This window comes from Lethenteron reissneri, chromosome 8 (genome assembly GCF_015708825.2).
Source record: "Lethenteron reissneri isolate LAM-NWPU_2019-01 chromosome 8, ASM1570882v1, whole genome shotgun sequence".
Lineage (NCBI taxonomy): Eukaryota > Metazoa > Chordata > Hyperoartia > Petromyzontiformes > Petromyzontidae > Lethenteron > Lethenteron reissneri.
In genome coordinates, this window is record NC_083786.1 from 10,254,650 (window position 1) to 10,274,163 (window position 19,514).

At 51.8% G+C, this 19,514-nt stretch overlaps 1 pseudogene; it reads left to right on the forward strand.

Annotated features, from left to right (window-relative positions):
* The window catches only part of LOC133361065 (sodium/calcium exchanger 1-like), a 211,886-nt pseudogene that overhangs the window by 26,337 nt on the left and 166,035 nt on the right, over positions 1-19,514 (forward strand).

Genomic DNA, 19,514 nt, shown 5'->3' on the forward strand with positions numbered 1-19,514 from the left:
AGTAAAAAACTATTACTATATGTTGCCACTGGTAAAGGAGGTCTCATAGTGTAAATGCAATTCTCCTCCGCGAGACAATGGAGTTGACTGCGCTGGACAACAATGGTAATGGGCCCGCGCGCTGCGACTCGATGGGCTCGGTCTGGGCGGGTTTCTCCACCCCACAACCTCTACCCCCCCATCCCAAGTGGCTTCTTCCACTGACGTCACGAAAAAAAACCCGCTCCGGAAAGCACTTGCCTCATCCAATTGCCCTTCCGCTGATAAATGTTAAATTGTTGACGCGTCGGTCAGGCGGGGTCACATTATAGCCCAACGCCTTTCCCATACTGGCCATGAGGCTACTACCCAGGCGAATGCAGGAACATGCGTTGTTGTACTGTACTATCTTCCAACGTGTATGTATCACGGGGCTTCACCAATCTGCTCTCCGCTTTTAAGCGACTTTGAAAATGACACATTTACGTAACAGGTTGGATGGTGCTCCCTGCTCCTCGTGCCGGACACGGATAGCTGCTCCTGGGGTGCCCTTGGCTGGCATGCAGCAGAGCATTGCGACTGTTGACATGGGAATTGATGTTAGCCGCTTTAAGTTGCTGAGTCCTTGAACTGCCCTATGAATGCAAACCCTGATCCGCACTTACACATTTGCATTCGGATACGAATGTGTCTATTTTTGGGCGGTATGTGTAACACATTTGTAATGGAGGGGCGATGGCATCGCTTCTTGTTGCATAGAGAGGGTTGCGGTTCTGATGTGGCAGGCCACCCTAGTTAATGCCCCGGGCGTATTCACCTCAACAATACACGACGTCCGTCGACTTCAGTGTGGACATTAAAGATCCCCTGACGTCGCTCGGAGTATAGTCAGCCATTGTGTGCCGGCACATCATGGTCCAAAAATTCGTCGGCTTCAAAACATTACCCGCAAATTACTCAATCGGGATTATGCAAACAGTGGCAGCGAACATCGCCCTCCACCTGCTGCTTGCAGGGGTCGGTGCCGAGTCGCGTTGTACCACACAGGGGCAGCTGCCGCTGGGGGTGCCCTTTTAAAAATGCGTTGGGATGCGAGTCGCTTGTCGAGCGCAACGTTCTGCCGAGACTTCACCGGATGCAAAACAGGCGCCCCAATCAAAAACAAAAAAATTACAATGATTACCACGGTGTTACCATCCCAATGTAACTATTACCATTCGATTATTCAACTATTTATTTTGCCAGGTAAGGCCCACCGAGCTGTATAGGTTTTTTCGGAAGCGATCTGGCTATCACAAATGAGAGGTCAGCGAAGTGGATGATCGCGTGGAAATGTAGAGCAGCCAAACACTGTAAACGCGTGATGTTGCTTCTAAATGTGGAGGTGAAAAACCGGAGGACCCAGGAGAAAAGTCCACACGACCACGTGGAGAGACACACGCAAACTCGAAATATACAGCAGCGGGCGTTAGCGTCGGGACTGAACCCACGACCTCCTGTATACCAGGCGAGGTAGTTAACATCTCACCACCGCGGCACCAACATTGCACCTCAATGTACCTCTCCTCTAACCGACGGCTCCCCAAACCCTGACCCCCCCCCACCCCCCCACAGTTCCCTGCTGCCCGAGCCGCTCCCACCGTCCTGGACCCCCGAGAGCGAAGCGACGCGCGGCGACAGCGGCAGCAGCAGCAGCGGCGGCGTGACTACGACGCCCCCTCCGCCCGCGCCCGCACTCGCATGGCTCCGCCGGCGTTCCGGCCGCGGCGTCGGCCGCCGCTGCTGCTGCTGTCGCCTCCGCTGGCGGCGGCCGCGTTGGCGTCGCTGCTGTGCCACGCCGAGGCCGGCTCGGTGCTCGAGCCGGGAGGAAGCGGCGTCGGCTCGCCGGCCAACGCCACGTGCGGCGGCTCCTACAAGTGCAAGGAGGGCATCATACTGCCCATTTGGTTCCCGGAGAACCCGTCGCTGGGCGACAAGGTGGCGCGTGCCATCGTCTACTTCGTGGCGCTCGTCTACATGTTCCTGGGCGTGTCGATCATCGCCGACCGCTTCATGGCGTCGATCGAGGTGATCACGTCGCAGGAGCGCGAGGTCATCATCCGCCGGGCCAACGGCGAGACGACACGCGCCACGGTGCGGGTGTGGAACGAGACGGTCTCCAACCTGACGCTCATGGCTCTCGGCTCGTCGGCGCCCGAGATTCTTCTCTCCATCATCGAGGTCATCGGCCACGAGTTCAAGGCGGGCGAGCTGGGCCCCAGCACCATCGTGGGCAGCGCCGCCTTCAACATGTTCGTCATCATCGGCCTGTGCGTGTACGTCATCCCCGACGGTGAGTCGCGCAAGATCAAGCACCTGCGCGTGTTCTTCGTGACGGCCACGTGGAGCATCTTCGCCTACATCTGGCTCTACCTGATCCTGGCGGTCATCTCGCCGGGCATCGTCGAGGTGTGGGAGAGTCCTCGTCACCCTCATGTTCTTCCCCGTGTGCGTGATCTTCGCGTGGGTCGCCGACCGCCGGCTGCTCTTCTACAAGTACATGTACAAGAAGTACCGCACCAAGCGGCACGGCATCATCATCGAGACGGAGGGCGAGCGGCCCAAGGCCGGCATCGAGATGGACGGCAAGGTGATCGGCTCGGGTGGCGGCGGCAGCGGAGACGACTCGATGGTGGACGGTGGCGCGCTGGTGCTGCCCGAGTCGAACGACGCGGACGAGAGCCGCCGCGAGATGATCCGCATCCTCAAGGAGCTGAAGCAGAAGTACCCCGAGAAGGACATGGACCAGCTGGTGGAGATGGCCAACTACCAGGCGCTGATCCAGCAGCAGAAGAGCCGCGCCTTCTACCGTATCCAGGCGACGCGCATGATGACGGGCTCGGGCAACATCCTGAAGAAGCACGCGGCCGACCAGGCGCGCAGGGCCTCGAGCCTGCACAGCGTGTCTGTGGCCGAGCAGACGGACGAGCACACCACCAAGATCCACTACGAGCCGTGCTCGTACATCTGCCTGGAGAACTGCGGCTCGTGCGCGCTGAGCGTCGTGCGGCGGGACGGCGACCTCGCCAGCGTCGTGTACGTCCGCTACAAGACGGAGGACGGCACGGCGAAGGCCGGCTCGGACTACGAGTACAGCGAGGGCACGCTGGTCTTCAAGGCCGGCGAGACGCAGAAGGAGATCAACGTGGGCATCATCGACGACGACATCTTCGAGGAGGACGAGCACTTCTTCGTGCGCCTCTACGACGTCCACGTGAGCCCTGCCCTCGACTCGTCCTTCGAGCAGAACCACGGCGGATTGGCGGGCGTCGGAGTCGGCGCGGCGGCGGCGGCGTCAGTGGCGTTCCCCGCCGCGCGGCTCGTGCCGCCCTACGTGGCGACGGTGACCATCTTCGACGACGACCACGCCGGCATCTTCACGTTCGAGGACAAGATGGCCCACGTGAGCGAGAGCGTGGGCATCATGGAGGTGCGCGTGTTGCGCACTTCGGGCGCGCGCGGCACCGTCGTGGTGCCCTACAAGACGGTGGAGGGCACGGCCAAGGGCAGCGGCGAGGATTTTGAGGATACGTACGGCGAGCTGGAGTTCCAGAACGACGAGACCATGTAAGTGGCGGGCTTCCCAACCCCCCCCCCCCCCACCCTTGTTTTTGTGGTGTTGTTATTTAGTGGTCTCTCTCTCTCTGTGTGTCTCCACCTGTCTCGCTCTAAATGTCCCTTGCCGCGTTGATCTGTGCGGACCGGGTTGGCCCGGAGGGACGAAGGTCAAAGTTCATTTTGACGCCGAGCCACCGATGTTGACCGCTGTGAACTTCTTTGATGAAACGAGCGACGATGATGTTCGTCGGCAAGGAGCTCGCAGTTGACGAGATCTGTGAGAGGACGAAAATCATCGAGGATGTCAGTGACGACGACCGCCCACCGGACCAAAGTGTGATTTATTATGACGACGCATGAATACGTCTGACTGAAGATGCACACTGAGACAATGTGGTAACATCATTCGAGACTGCAGTACACTGACGGAGACTACAAATGCCCATTGGATATGTGTGTGTGTGAGCGAGAATTCACGATTGGATGACCTTACAATAATGGTTTGGGCGAAATTTGCAGCACAGCCGACACCACCAACATTTAACAGCGAAGAGAGGTCGCCCCTGCTGCAGACATACACAGGAGTTTTACTTTTAAGAATCACCGGACTTAAAATCTTAAAACGCCTGATTGCTGCAGTTGACCTCGCGGAGAAGAGACTGATGAAAATTTAATCCACAGACGTGTTACAGTTGTCTAAAAAATTCTGACGTTTGCACATCGTCTACGCTAAAACTACGACGAGAATTTGACTTTGTCTCTCTTCTCAAACGTCCGTCCGCACTCGGCATGAGCGTTGCTGTGTTGTGGCGGTGGTGGTGTGCGCGAGAGGCTTGATCGTTCTAACTCGGTCTCCTCCAGGTGAGTGTTTGAGCCAACGGAAGACGACCGCTAGGGCGAAGGTGGGAAGATGGGTTGGTGGGCGAGAGGGGGGGGGGCTAGGGATTTGTCGTACACTTGGCAGCCTCGATCCTGCGAAGCTCACAAACTTGCATGAGCGTCGCCCGTCTCGAATGGGGGGCGCCGAATGAAATAGAATCAATACCGACGCTTTAATCATCAACTCGCCGTTCGACACTTCGACTCGGCCGGCCGCTGCATGCACCACGCTCGCGGCGCGGCGCTCGAAGACTCAACGAAAAAATCTCCAAGTTGTTGTGCTTTAGACCCATTTGTGCGAATTAGTTACTTACATTCTTTCTCTCTCTGTCTCTCTAACTTCCTCTCCACCGGATGCCTCGAGCGCATCAGACGCGCGCTGGCGCAAGCCGAGTAGAATTAAGTGACAGTGATAACAACAACAAAACAGAGTTGAGTCAACATCTGTACACACGGAGCTGGCCGGGGAAACTGTTTGTGCTTTCTCTCGGGTGGGTTGCATGACGGCCGTGCCGGAGGCGCCTTCGATGCTTTGTGCAGGTCGCGAGCCTCCGAGTCGCAGTATCGCCGTCATTGTCGTCCTTCTGAACCGAGGAGTGCGTGTGCCGTTAACGCCCCCTTTGCTCTATATGCGCGCAATTGATGCGTGCTATGTACGCCTTTGGGGACATTGTTACATAACTGCTGCCTCGGAATGTTGTTGAAATAGCAGCTTTCCTTCCGCCGGTTTTGGCATCCGCCTGGGTATTGCAAAGCTCCAAGGTCAGGAGTGACTAATATAATGAATGTAAGTCTCATGTGCACCTATCAATCATTCAATTCATTACATTGCTGACATCACACCCTGGGCCCTTTGCTAAACCCTCGTTTTGCTGGCGGAGGGGAGTATGGGAGCTCGGGGTTTTTGTTGTTGTTGCAGACCTCGATGCTGCTGTGATGGTGTCTTGGCCTTGCCTGTTAAACCATCCGTCTACCCAGCTGCACTCCCTTCCGCCTACCCACTCACAACGCCAGTCGCTTACTCACCTGCCTACTGACCTAAGCACCCACCTACTTACCCACCTACCTACCCACCTACCTAAACAACCACCAAACAACGTACCTACCCACTCACCCACCAACAACCGCCGTTTGACGTTAGCACGGTACTCGTGCCAGGCTAGGTTCACCTTGAGGATCGCCGGTAGGAGGTCAAGGGACAGATCCAGGTGCTATTTGTATACACACATATATATATATATATACTCACCCACATATCTATATAGCCACTTACCCACATGCATGCCCTTCTAATTACATCCCCACATACTACCCACTCATCCACCTTCTTATTGACCTAACTCGCCTTCTCCCTACTTAGCCACCCACTCAAACACACAGCACCTACTTAGCCTTGTTTACATATCCACTCGGCACCGTCCAGATGACTAGGTAGAGTGGTCATTCTATTAAACAATGTGCCTCTTTTTTGCCATCTCATTTGTATAGTTTCTCATTTGCTCTGTCTTTTTTAATCCTTTATATTAAGTTCACTTGCTTGCTTGCTTGCGCGCTTACGACCGTGCAAATCTGTCGGTCGTTTTTTAACCCACTTCCCGTGATCCAATCGAGCTGACATTTTGCACACAGACTCGTTGTGCGTGACAATTTATTTTCGTGAACATTTTTTTCCAAAATGTTCCACTTTTTAGGAATTTTTTTTTCATATTTAATTTAAAATACCAATGTGATAAAAATGAAACTCTTACTCAAGAAAAACAGAAATGAATAATAAAATAAAACCAATGCCACGCATATAAAGGAGTTATAGTGAAAAACTTTGTTTTTACGGGTTAATTTTTTTTTGTAAATCTGTTACCCTGAATGTAACACGAGCATTTCATTTGCATGTAATTTCGATGCATCATAAATCATTCGTTTTTACACGCATGATTCGATGGGTGCATCATGAGCAAAATAATTTAATGCAATCAATTAACTGTTGCATCATTACATCAAGTCGGCGGTGAGTCAGATCCTTTATAATTCATGCCATGTTAAGAGACCAGGCTTACAAAGGCAAACACAAAAATAAATGTCAATTTCAAAGCAAGGAAATTAAGTGGCAGGTGTATTAACCAAACCTTCGCGATTAAGAACAAACCAATTTGTCGGGGCGAAGAATAAACACAAAGCAAATAAAATGGGAACATCATGTTGGTTTATTGTGCAACAACGATCAAAAGCAATCTACACTCAAGCAGATTTTTCCCCGAAGAAAATGAATCCCGTTTGTCAGAGAAGATCGATTGGGACGGAACAGATGGCAGTTGTCGAGGAGACGCCAAATTGTTGCCAAGTACGAATGACGAAACGTTCTCCGAGTCGCGGCGATGGGAGGAATTGAGTCGTGCGTCTCGAGGTGAGGGTTGCCACCAGAGGTCGCAACCAGGTACCCGATACCTGTACCCTACCCGGTACGGGTACCCGTTTGTGACCCTCATGCGGCCGGGTACGGGTAGGCCGTGAGTCACTGTTGAGTAACCGTTTGTCACTCATTTCCCAACGTCTTGCCTCTTCTCACAATTCAAGTTCCTAGAATCAACCCACCCGCGCCTGCAACATGGCTTCATCCCAGAGGTCGCAATCAGTTACCCGATACCCCTTTGCGACCCTGGTGCAGCCGGATACGGGTACGGCTAAGGAATCAAAACCCGTTTGCGACCTCTGGTTGCCACCGTTTCCACTGCAAGAGCTAACCCAGACAGATTTGATGAGCCAGCCCGGCCCGGGCCTATCGCGACCGTGCAGTGTGTCGGCTCGGGGCGCTCCACTGGCGAGGTCGCCGTCCCGGTGCACGACGCTCAGTGCACGCGAGCCGCAGTTCTCCGGGCAGATGTCCGAGCACGGCTCGTAGCGGATCTTAGTGGTGTGCTCGTCCGTATGCTCGTCCATTTGTTTGGCCACCGAGACGCTCCGCGGGCTCGAGGCCCTGCGCTCCTGGTCGGCCGCGTGCCTCTTCAGGATGTTGCCCGAGCGCGTCATCATGTGCGTCGATGGGATGCGGTAGAAGGCACAGTTTTGTCGATCAGCACCTGGTAGTTGGCCGTCTCGACCGGCTAATGCATGCCGCCCGAGCATCGATGCCAATTCCCGTGGTGTCCGGGCCTGCTTAGCTTGCGAGACCTGACGATGCGGTCGTGCGATTTGGTCGTAGGCGCGTCTTAGCTTGCGATCGTTAAAATCCCGCATGAGCGAACCAGATGAACGTCGCGGCAGACCCTGAGTGAATGCTTTCAAAATGAGCCCAGACCACGGCAAGTCCCTGCGTGTCGATAGTGGAAGGCCGCCAGATTTACGGTGGAGGTCACGATGATGAACAGAGGCGGCTCTAATTTAGAATAAAGCGCGCAAGGCCGAATGGAAGCCGGGCACCGGACCTCTTCAGAGCGGCGTCGCGTTTCAGATTTATAAATCACATCGCCGTGGTCGATAATAGGCACGGAGGTGGATGAGACAAGCTGGTGGTGAGCAGATAAGAGGCACGATTTGTTTCTGGAAGAGAGCCCCGACTGGATTTCTAATTTATTTGTGAGTTTTTTGCGTTCACGAGCATTCAAAATCAGGTGCAAATCTAACCAGGTCACCCTGCCTCGTCGTCTTTGGCTACGATCTCTGTTGCTGTTGTACGATGGCTTCCGCAAGCCAAATGAGAGAATGGCATTTCGCCATTCCTCATCGTCTTGCGAGGCCACAATCGATCACACTTCTTGCGAAGGAGCCGATCCCGTCGTTCCATCTCCACGGCGCACGCGCTCTCAGCCGTGTTCTCTCCATTGGCTGACATTCCATCACAAGTCTTTGGTTCTTTCGGTAAAGTCACGTCGGTATGAAATAAAATAAAATAAATGACGACGTTTCGGGCACAACACAAGCGTCCGTCATCAGGTGGGAAAGCATGGTCTGCTGCTGAGGCAGACTGTTTAAAAAGGTTTGAAATGGGTGTAGCTCAAGGGTTATAAAAAGTGGCCGGGGCTTGTGGTTTGAATGTGAGAAATTAGCATGTAACTGTCAGACACAAGTGTCATCCATTGGTCATCATCCTCCTAGCGACGATGTCCTCCAGTTCACCGATCGAACCGTCGATTTTTAAAAAAATATTTTATCGTCCCAATGCGATGTCGCCCGATGGCTTTTCAGCCCCCAGCTTTCTGTCGCCCCCCCCCCTTTAACTACGACTAGGCCTATACCAACCCCTCGTTAGCAATCCCTCTTGTTGTACTGCATCAAAACTACACCATCACTTACAATAACCCCAATTCTTCACTTTAAATTATTATCATGCTATGTACAATTTAATAATTGCTGTAAATTGCCTTGGTAAAGGCGCAATATAAAATATCATTAAGATAAGATGAGATTAAAAAAAATCCTCAAATGTCAAGGAGGGGTCGGTGGAGAGACCGTTAAGGGAAGCGAAGGAGATGGATGAAATAATGAAATAAAATAAGTTAATAAAATGAGGGGACAAATAAGGGGATAAAGGATGGGGATAAAATGTGTGGATAAATAATGGGATAAGAAAAGGGGATAAAAGAAGGGGATAAAAGGAGCCGAGAGAAGGGATTCAGGACGGCGCCTCAACGGAGACTCGCTGGTGCGTTAGGCACTGCGCTCAAGACGGGATGAAGTTCAACACTTACCAGGGCCGGAACTCTGTATATAATAATAATAATCATCATAATCATCATAAAAAAACAACATCCAACATTAATACCGGGTAGTTGCGTCGTTGCAGTGTGAGTTGTTACGTAACGGGGATGACGAACACGCAGGGCCAAAGCGATTACAATTGTTGTGAACGCTTGCAAAGGCGAAAAGTGATTCGCAACATAAATTAATGTAATCGTGGAGAGGCAGCCGAGGTGACTCAGCGTCATCGTCGTCGGAGTGAGTAATCAGGTTCATCTCGCAAATAATTCCCCAAAAAAAGTAAACCAACAAGGCTTGGAAGCGCATTCGCTGGAGAAAGAGAGAGAGAATGGATTTGAGATACGATCGCAGAGAACCTTGGAGCCCATTGACATCTCATACCTCGGTAAGTGATATGCGATCTCTCTTCACACTCGACGCCAACTATTGCTAATCACGCATCTGTCGTTTCATATCCTCCCCCCCCTTCCCCCCCCACCCCGGTTTCGTATTATCTCACCACGCCTCGGCAGCTTCACCCCTTTTTATGTTTTTAAACCGTAGAACCCCGAGGTTATTATTTACGTGGCAATTTACCTAGGTATTAGCTCTGGATGCTTAGCGCTGTACATCAGGACAATGGCGAACTGCGTTGCATTTCGCCGCGCAGTAAGCAATCAAAAGCGTGACTATATTGAAACCGATTGGTGTTGTGCATCGTGTAAGAACATCAATCTCGCGTGCTGCGCCGAGAAACAATGCGTTGTCCTGACAATTGTTTTTTTTATTGTACGACAGCCAAGGATTTCAATTTGACCTCAAAAATATGATTCCCAGAGAATACGCACAAACACGCGTGGGTGTGTGCGCAGTGTTACACGCGTGGTGTGTGTGCTTGTGCGTACAGCCCTTGCCCCAAGAGACTGTTAAAGGCTATACGGGACATCTCTGTCTTTGTGTCCGTGTGGAGGAGTGGTGGCACGGCAATTGGCGCACTGCGCTCCGAAGTCGGCGACCCGAGCTTTGATTCCCGCTCGTGGCCAACAATCTGTGCCGAATATCTGAACTGGTCCGGGACATTCCTGAGGTCGACTTGGCCTTGGGGAGACAAAGGCGGCTGGGGGGGGGGTGGCCACTCCACCCCCTCGCGCTCCGTGCCGCCCTTAAAAAGGTGTTCACTCACAGCACTTGCCCCAGCAGTCATTGTAGCCTAAATGGGCGATCTTCATCTTTGTTTTTACCTTGTATGTCCTAGCGAGTGCCAATGTGCACACGTGTGTGTGTGTGTTTGCGTGCGCGTGTGTCCACCCATGTGTATTGTAGTGCGTGCCAACGTTGCGTATGCATGAATGGATGTATGTATGCGTGTGCACTCATATGTTCCAGCGTGTGCCACCGTGCATGCACACGTGCGTTTACGTAAGTGTGTACACGTGTGTGCGTGTTCCCTTTGCCCAGAGCAGCAACCTTTTATATATAAAATAAATAAAAAGCTTACCGAGCAGGATGCGCGCCATGGACAGAGGATGGTTTATCTCATTTTAACCGTTGGAATTGTGCGATTAGATTATGACAAGGGAAGAGATGGTTGCAAGATTAGGCCAGCTTTTAGAGACAACGCATTTATCAGCTGCTCCTCAACACCCCCCCCACCCACCGCCTCCCCCGGCAATTTAACCCCATTGTCTACGTCTTTGCGTGACACTTCACGGGACCAAAAATTGCAGGTGCGGATTTTATTCGTCTCTGCGAGTGTTTAAGTGCCTACGTTTGGCCGGCTACTTCAAGGCTATGGAGCTGACGTGTGTAAATCCTGCGCTTGCTGGTGGTGATGGTGGTAGTGGCGGTGGTCAAAGACAAAAGACATTTCTTATATATTTTTTTAGGTGGTGGTGTAATGCTGCTGCTTGTGGTGGTGGCGATGATGGTGTTGGTCATACCAACGGCACTTAAGAAGGCACAATGTAGGCCTTTTAGCATAAGCTGGTAATTGACCACATTTTCCCATAACATTGGCCTGCAGTAGCCCTATTCTTACACGTAAAGTCAGGGGGAGAATCCTTGTGAGGCTTGCTCAGGAAATCCTCACCGAGTCTCAAGACTTTTGTTCGCTATGAGCCTGCTTGATTTTCGTCTGCTCAAGGTTTTTTTTGTATCTACATTTCGCGTCGGAGAAAACTGGAGTGCCCAGAGAAGGGGCAGTGAACTTACGGCCCATGGGGCTGGATATGACACGTGGCCTCATTCCGTACGGCCAGTCTCCCACATGAGGCCTACCTCTTCCAAACGGGTCCCAAAGTCCATTGTTGCTCATCCATCATTCAATGCATCTTAGCGTCGCTAATCGTGTACTAGAGGGCAAACATGTTCGACCTGGCAGCAACAACAACCCGAGTTCGTTGCCTTCGTCGTCATCCGTGAGTGGAGAGGACGCCGGCTCTCGTATTTGCACCTTCGATGAGCACGGTTGGCTATGCACGGCGCGAAAGAAGTCCAACACACACGCATACATGCAACACGTGGTTTGTGTGCGCAGGGCGACTGCTGCTGCGCGGACCGATTCGCGAGTGTCCTCAGTTGCACTTGCAGCAGGACAGAGAAGAAGAACCCCCCCCCCTCCCTCAACTAGTTCTGAGCACACAGCCAATGTCACGGTCCTCGTGCGATCAAAGTTTGGTGGGCATTAATGCGTTGCGCTTCGCCACAGGTGTTTAAAAGGGGCTATTCAGATAAACGGTTCTGCACCCTGACCTAGAGAAAGCACCCTTCGTGCAGAGTGGGATAACACTCAAATCCTTGCATGTACAGGTCGTGAGAAGCCTTACGTGCATATATATATCATATTTGACCAGAGCTGTCGCGACAAGGTCAAATGTCAGGCGTGATCCAGCGTGATTGTGGTCCCGCGCCAGAGTTAATCAGGCTGGACCTGCGGGTAATTGCACGGTCACGCAGCACTCGCAGCCTCTCAGATCAGCCGTCCTTCAACAGGCAATTCCGCGCACGTCAAACGCAAATTGGTAACGCTCTCCCATCGTTTAAATGTCGTCATCATCCAAAATCCATTTCATTTCGCCTCCGCTGTGTGCTTACCGATCCGTTAGAGTGCACAGACCACCACCGCTACCATCACCGCTACCACCTATACAACCCCTACTCACCACCACCGCTACCACTATCCCTATACAACCCCTACTCACCACCACCGCTACCACTATCCCTATACAACCCCTACTCACTACCACCGCCACCACTATCCCGATACGGCCCCTACTCACCACCACCATCACCACGAAATTAACACTGTAGTGAAAACAATTAACTTCCCATTATCACCGCATGCTGCCACCACTACCACCACCTTCACCATCACCATCTGTATTCTTAATGTAGGTCCACTCCCAGAAGGCTGTGCAGCTGATGGGTTGTGTAAAAAAACATAAATGTGAAGCAGACATTATCTGGTAGACACAATGGACAGGAAGAACAAGATCAATGGGCCCGCATTATGCGCATGCATCACATCACATCTCTGCCTCTATAAGGAACGAAACGGGTGGACATCTCCACAAATCTGTCTGTCGCCTGATGAAGCTAGTTGTAATTACTGGCAAATCGTCGTACTCAGATTGTAAATGTTGTGGCTTTGCTTTTCAACACACCGGCGTGATGTACTAGTGACGAATTGGCACGTTCTGTTTACGTGTAAACCCTTGCTAGTTGGCTGTGTCGGGTGGTGGTGGGTTTAACTACACATTTATACATTTACGCGATGTAACCGAAAAAAAACTGTATTATAGAATATATATATTCCCAATATATTTCACTAACACAGCTCCTCTCCCCAAACACCACTACTATGTTCCCTGTATTGCCCCTTCACCACCACCACCACCACCTCCTCCACCACAACCACCTCCACCATCGCTACCACCTCCCCCATCGCTACCATCACCACCACCACCACCTCCACCATCGCTACCACCACCCCCACCACAACCACCCCCACCACAACCACCTTCACCATCGAGACCACCACAACGACCTCCACCATCGCTACCATCACCACCACCACAACCACCTCTACCACCACAACCACCTCCACCATCGCTACCACCTCCCCCATCGCTACCACCACCATCACCACCATCACAACCACCTCCACCATCGCTACCACCACCAGCACACGGTCGAGTAAGATGTATGCGTGCGATATTTCACGACTGCCTCCACCGCTCCGGCTCAGATTACGCAACTGCGCGAGCGAGGGCGTCTTGGCTCTGCCTGTGTAATACCGCTGGGGCTGATACGGGAAAGGTGTGCATCTGCTGCTTCAGATGTTATATCCGATACCCACAATATCCGCATTGTCCTCATCTGCAGCTATCGCAGTGACAGAAGCGTGCCTCGTCATCGCACGGATGCAACCGCCGTCCCTGGAGCAGCGAGACTAATGCGATGGATGTCGATTCTGGTCTCGTATTGTCCGGTTCACATGATATGACTCATATTGTATTTAATAAAAAAAAACAAATCTATTGTGTACCATTGTAAGCAATACACAGTGTGCGATCCGGGATGTTCATAGGGCGCCCAGGAACAGTTCGGATATCACAGGCCGGCGATGTTGGCTACGGCCGGGGTTCGAACTCAGGTTGCCAGGTTATTGACGCAGTGCGCCAACCACCGTGCCACCATCAGCACATATCGCTGCAGGCATTACATGGGGATGATAGCCACAATCAGCGGGCACCTTTAGTAACACTCGGTATCCAGACGAGGCCCACGGTATCAGACGGGCATCGCAATACGTATCTCGATCTTTGTCGTGGGGCTGTTTCTTTGGCGCAGAGATTTGGGGGTCACCCAGCTGTAAAGGGGCAGCAGACCGCGGCTAAGGGAGCGACTTCAAACGGCACGTGGCACAAAGGAGAATTACAGCTGAATGGAGCCCTGGGAGGTACACGATTGCGTCCCATTTGTGCGCAAATGTCTCCTGCCGAGGAGTCTCTCCCTCACTCTGATGTTGGTAGGAGGCTCTGATAATGGCCACGGGCGTCTGGACGATGGGTTGTTTATTTATATATTTTTCATATGCACGCACGCACACGCGCACTGGAGCTGCCATTGGTGTTAATTTCTCGCGCGCTGGAGAATGCGATCCAGGTCTCCGATTCCATCTTCCAACGGTGCAGGTTTCTTAAAATCCCACCGCCCTCTGATCACCCAGCCGTACAAATGGGTACAGCACAGCTCGTTCATCAATTGGTCGCGTGTGATGGGGTAAAGTGTGGGTATTGCCACCTACACTCAACTATTTATTTTACACCATTGGAACCTCCTTTGCCAGTAGCAAAATATGCTAATTGTTTTTTTTACCCTTTTATCTAGCAACAAAACTGACACCTTTTTTTTACACGGAGTCATGTTTGCATTGACCACAATACCTGCAGTCGGAATGAAAACAAAAAAACACAACTCTGATAATGTGTGCACTGTCCTTGAAATTGATTGGTCCACACCCGAGACAGCTTTTCTTAGAGCCTAGTCTCACATGGTGTTGGACCAGATGACGTCAAAAGGTCAATGCAAACATGGCTCCTTGTAAAAAAGGTGTCAGTTTGTTGCCAGATAAAAGAGTAAAAAAACAATTGTCATATTTTTTTTACCAGGTAAGGCCCCCTGAGACATATATGTTTTTTTCAGAAGCGACCTGGCCACAAATGACAGCTCAACCCAGTGGCTTATCACGTGGAAATGTATAGCAGCCACATACTCTCAACGCGTGTTTCTAAATGTGGAGGGACACACGTGGATGTCTCAGAGAAAATTCCACGCGACCACGGGGAGAGAGAGACACACACACACACACAAACTCCAAATATACAGCAGCAGGCGTCGGGGTCGGGATCGAATCCACGACCTCCTGCATACCAGGCGAGGTAGTTATCATCGCGCCGCCATTTTCGCCCCCCTCTACGAAGATGTCTGCCCAGTGTGGATTCCCCTTCTAGTAGGGGCCCAGTGTGAAAATGGAGACCACATTTCCTTTGGGGCCCCTTCTCGTAGGGGCCCTTCCACCGGCGGTGGCACGAGCACGCAACTTGCAGGGGCCGCACTTTTGCCGTCAACTTGTTATGGACACACGTACAGAAGAAAGTGGCTGACGTTGTTCTTTAGGCACCTCTGCATTTTCTGAGATTCAGCACGAGTGGCTCGAGCTCGGTAAAGCTGAATGAGGGATTTCTAATGAGACAAGACCGCAGTTCAATACGCCGCTTAGAACTGAAATGCAATGCGCTCTACGCATTCGCAATCGTCTACAAGAGGTGCATCCCTGCAATTGCTTGCTCATGCAACGACTTGGGGAGCTCTTAGACAAGCCACTCTCAAGGGTATTCGGCCTACTCTTCCATATGCTGGCCGGACGTATTCGGAGTGGTGGGAATACCCACCCTTTACCCCACCAACTCGCAACCTGGCGATCGGAGAACTGCTGGGTGTGCATTTATACTGCGCGGTGGACATAGGCGTAGAGGTGATTTAAGAAACTTGCATCATCGTTTCAGCTACCGCGCCAGGAGATCAAATCGAAATGGTGACCTCTGGCTTGCAAGTCCAGTACGCCGACCATTGCATCTCTGCACGTTACCTGCCGATGGACTAACTGTAGTCTACCCATACATACTGCATACATAGTCTACCCATACATACTGCATACATAGTCTACCCATACATACTGCAGGACAAATAAGCTATGTTGTTGGTGATCGTTTTGGTTTTGTTTAAAAAGAGTATGCAAATGTGAGTACATCTGTTGTGGTTTGCGTTTTTTTGGCCCGCGTAACATTTTGCATAAGCTGAGATGGTGGCAGGTGTGTATGTATGTATGCATGTGTTGACTTTTTTCGCACCGTACGTAGCCAACCGTGCTAATCGGAGGTGGAGGTGCTAATAGGCCCTTTAATAGTGGGGAGCGGTCAGCGTGCTGCACTACGAACTTGGAGACCCGTGTTCGATTCCCGCTCATGGCCAACACCAGTAGCAATTATCTCAACCGGTCGTAGGCCTCCCCTAGGAAGACTCAGCCTCAAATGAGTACCTGGTGCTGTGTGTAAACATCGCCACTGGGGAGACAAAGGCGGCCGGGCGTGGTGTTGGCCACCCACCCCCTCGTGTGCCGCGCCGGCCTTCATAGGTGCTTGCTCATGGCACTTGTCCCAAGTCTGTTCAGGCTATACGGGGTATCTTTGTCTTTAATAATACTATCCTAAAGTTGACTGAATTATTCTGACATCTCTTGCTATGTTGGGGGCTCCCCGTGTCCTTGGCTCCGGACAACAAAAGCATCCCCGAGGTTAGCGAGCTCACGGTCCGAAAGAGGACCAAAAACATCACTCGAAACGCCACTCCGCAGCAGCAGGATGAGAAGTCCCTTGCATTTACATCGCCTCCCGTCCTCTCCTCCTCCTCCCTCCCACCGCCAACATCCAGCCGCAAAAATGCAGGTCATTAAAATGATTGACAGCTGCTACATATAACTCAGATGAGACATACGGTTCACACAGACCTCCATTCTGTCTCTTCGCGTACAATTACAAATATGTATTTGCAGTCCGTCGCACCAATTGGCTGTCCGGATCAATATCATCAAGCAGTATTTGTTTAAGCAAGAGAAGCAGAGATCCAGTTTTGACCATTCCGGATCTCACCGGCAGTCTGGCTTATTTCAACAAACGCCAGGCGGGTTTAAGGGACGTAATTGGCGACAATAATAACGCAGCGGCAGCCGAAGAATTGCAACGCGTCCTAGCGAACGTCCAACGTGAAGAGATGGAGCGATGAAAATCAGTGTGCGTGCAGGTGCTGGGCGGATCGTTTCCCGGAATGCTCACGAGGGACGGCGGCTTGGGGAAGCCTCCATCCAGCAGTAGATTGACCATGGCTGATGATGATTGGCAGGAGCGCTCCACGCAACGCTACAATAGACAAATCTGACGAGAAGTCTCCTGGAAGACCTGGCGCGGATCCGGCGGGCGCGCGGAATGGAGTCCCGGTTCCCGTCACCGCGCAAGGAACGAGCGTCTGTATTCTTAGGTTTTTTCGGTAAAGTCACGTAGGTAAAACATTAAAATTAATAAAAGTAAAATAAAATAAAAATCACGACGTTTCGGAGGCAACACAAGCTTCCGTCTTCAGGTGGAACCGTCACAGCCACGACAGCTGTATCAAGTGAATGAGAGATTGCAAGAGCTACCACTCCGTATATATACTTGATACAGCTGTCGTGGCTGTGACGGTTCCACCTGAAGACGGAAGCTTGTGTTGCCTCCGAAACGTCGTGATTTTTATTTTATTTTACTTTTATTAATTTTAATGTTTTACCTACGTGACTTTACCGAAAAAACCTAAGAATATGAATCCTTGCAGTCACGAAAGCTTCAAATATAGAACGAGCGTCTGCTCCGCGTAAATGTCTCCAATGAAGCCCGTTTTGCAGCTGTGCATTGAAGCAAGGGCACTTTCGGGTAAGGGATCAGCTAAGGGTCAAATCTAATATAAATAGCCACTATATCACTGGCGCTCAAAAGCCCCGTGCAGCATTAACAAAAAAATTCACCCACAGCTCTCAGTCGACGAAATAGCATTAATACTTAAGGCAAACATTTCAAAGGTGAACTCGTTAGCGGATGCATATTGCAGTACAGTTAACAGTTGGCGTGGCAACGCTCACAGTGGCAATCACTCCTCAAAGCTCCCAATCTCAGACAAGAGATCTCCAGTAACGCCGCAGGCTGTTAGGGCAAGTGCTGTTCGCGAGCACCTATTAAGGCTGGCATGGCACGCGAGTGGGTGTTGTAAGCCTTGGCTTTGTCTCGCCAGTGTCGATATTGACGCACTGCACCGGCTACTCATCATTTAAGGCCGAATCAACGTACGGGAGGACCCACTCGCACACCGATGTAAGCCGTGGCCAGGAATCGAACGGAGGTCGCTGGGTTCATAGTGCAGTGCACTGACCACTGCACCACCGCTCCCCACGCACATACAAACACCCGTATGCATGCATTGCCACACACACATGCACACACAACACAAAGATCCCCGTATAGCCTTAACAAACTGCAACAGCAATTGCTGTGAGCGAGCACCTATGAAGGCCGGCACAGCACACAAAGAGGGTGGGTGGCCAGCACCACGCCCGGCCGCCTTTGTCTCCCCAGTGGCGATGTTTTGACACATCGCACCAGGTGCTAATTTGAGGCTGAGTCGACCCAGTGGAGGCCCAGGACCGGCTCAGATAATCGTCACCGGTGTCCGCCGTGAGCGGGAATCGAACTCGGGTTGCTAGCGCAGCGTAGCGCGCTAACCACTACCGCTGCAACCGTAGATGAGCCAGCGCCCGTCTCCTTCAAAACTCACCAGACGGGCAAAAGTCGTTCACAATTAGGGGGGGGGGGGGTTGGCGAACGAAAATAAACCCTCCCCCAATTAATAACTAAACGCACGTCATTGTCAGCACCGCGCAGAAGCCGCAATCACACTTACTCCGCTCGGGGCGCGTTCTCAAAACAACTCTCCGGTTCGCGGGTTGTCCAATCGGACGACAACTTCCCGCGTGAAGTCGCCAAAAGCTAAAATAAAACCATCTCCCGATTTTATTTCCTCTAATTTTTTGAGGTTCTTTCATTTCTTCTCATTTTTTTGTTGCGGCGAGGACACTTTCTCGCTAAACGGATCTGAAGCTCGCTTGTCCCGCTTGAAGCCCCCTTTTTCTAAACGGGTTAAATACACGCTCGCACGCACAAAGACTCCCCAATATAGCCTGGAACAGACCGTTGGGGCAAGTGCTGTTAGCGAGTAGCACCTAATGAAGGCTGGCACAGCACACGAGGGGGGCGGGTGGGCAAACACCACGCCCGGCCGCCTTTGTCTCCCCAGTGGTGATGCTTTAACACACCGCACCAAGGTACTCGTTTGAGGCTGAGTCGACCTAGGGGAAGCCCCACGACGGGTTTAAGGCAGTGGCGTTGCTATCGAGTGTGCAGGCAGTGCAACTGCACCAGCATGGACCCAGTCAATGGGGGGGGGGGGGGGGGGGTTGGATATTGGTCATTTGTGAGGCCCCAGAATCAGATTATTCATACTGGAGGAATCCGATGAGCTATATGAGGAATCCGATGACCTATTTGTTTTGCAGGCCTAGAGCCCTCCAGAGTTCATGAATGTAGCTGATTTTTTTCTAATTTCTGTGAAGTCTCCGTGGCAACAGCGAATGATGCGCGGTATCTGTGCAATGGTTTACACAGAGACAGAGGACGTGGCCGATTCAGCCTGGATGCGCCCCATCTCGTCGAATTGCGAAAGTTCAGCATTGCTTCGAGTCC